Raw genomic sequence first — 1,363 nt, 5'->3', positions numbered from 1 at the left:
GGAATTTGCCTATAATATTCCTTGGTGTTTTCATTTTGGGATGCCTTTCACAGGAGGGGATTAATGTATTCTATCAATAACTATTTTGCCCTCTGGTTCCATGATATCAGGGCAATTTTCCTCCAAAATATCCTTAAATATTGATCCAGGCTTTTTTTATTCTCAATGTGTTCAGGAAGCCCAATGATCCTTTTTTTCCAAGGAGAAAATAACTTTATTTGAATTATTAACCATAACTTAAGATGCTCATTCTGTTAAGAGTTTACATTACAATCATTCACTTTGATGAGACCACACAAGCATTTTCCTCATGCCAACATTTAATATCACCTCATGTTCTTTAGTGGGAATATTCTCCTCCCCCAACGCTATTCTGAAATGAAAGGATATAATAGACAAAGGAACAAAGTACTGGTAGTCTCAGCTTTTTTTTTTTTTCATTTCACTACCAATTATGAATCATGCTAAATTAGAATGATCTTCCGAAATGAATTTTCCATTTCTTCCTTTTGAAGGTCTCAATTTAGGATAATCCACTTGCAAAGTGGCATTGATTCAGCACCTCACTGAAGCCCTCACACAACTTGAGGTCACCCTGGTTCTGGGCGCACTCTAAGAACTGCTTCATCTCGTAGTGGCAGGGGTTGAACTGCTGCTGCTGCTGGTACCCTGGCTGGGCTCCCTGAGGCTCCTGGTAGGTGACGTCGGACCTGGCGGGCTCGGCGCTGCCCCCGACAACGAAGCCCGCGGTGATGGCATGGCGCTGCCCCCGACTGCCGAGCCCACCGCTACCTTGGCCCCGGTGGTGGCCATCTGTGCCATCAGGCCCAGCTGCCAGGGGGCAGTGGCGGGTACATGGACTTCAGCGGGCTGGACCGGGGTGGGCGTCTGGGCGGCTGGCGCCGGGGACGCTTTCATCGGATGGCGGGCTGGCCGGGGGCACCTCCCGAGAGGTCCGACTCCTGCTTCCCAGCGGCATGGCTGACGAGGAAGGTTAGCGGTCCCGGGAGAAATGAATCCCCAATGATTCTTAAGCTGTCTTTCCTGGAACTTGTCTCAAGGTCAGTAGTTTTGCTGATGAGGTTTTACATTTTCTTTTATAGTGTTGATTTTTTGGTTTTGTTTAATAGATTCTTGTTGTTTCATGAAGTCATTAGTTTCATGGATTCCATTCTTTTTTATAGAGAAGAATAGTCTTCATTTACCTTTTGCAACTCCTTTTCCAATTGATCATTCCTATTTTTGAAAGTTTTCCATTTGTCCATTTGTGGCTTTGAGAGAATTATTTTCTTTTTGCACTTGTCCATTTGTATTTTTCAAGGTTTTTGTTTTCTTGTTGCAAGGTGTTAATTTTCTCATGCAA

General features: G+C 44.5%; 1 pseudogene; it reads right to left on the bottom strand.

Annotated features, from left to right (window-relative positions):
* Positions 1 to 444: 444 nt before the first annotated feature.
* Positions 445 to 979, bottom strand: LOC141511310 (coiled-coil-helix-coiled-coil-helix domain-containing protein 2 pseudogene; annotated as a pseudogene).
* Positions 980 to 1,363: the final 384 nt, after the last annotated feature.

Source organism: Macrotis lagotis, chromosome 2, assembly GCF_037893015.1.
Source record: "Macrotis lagotis isolate mMagLag1 chromosome 2, bilby.v1.9.chrom.fasta, whole genome shotgun sequence".
In the NCBI taxonomy this organism is placed as follows: Eukaryota; Metazoa; Chordata; class Mammalia; order Peramelemorphia; family Peramelidae; genus Macrotis; species Macrotis lagotis.
Note: the sequence above shows the minus strand (reverse complement) of the source record. Positions and strands in the feature narration are given on the sequence as shown.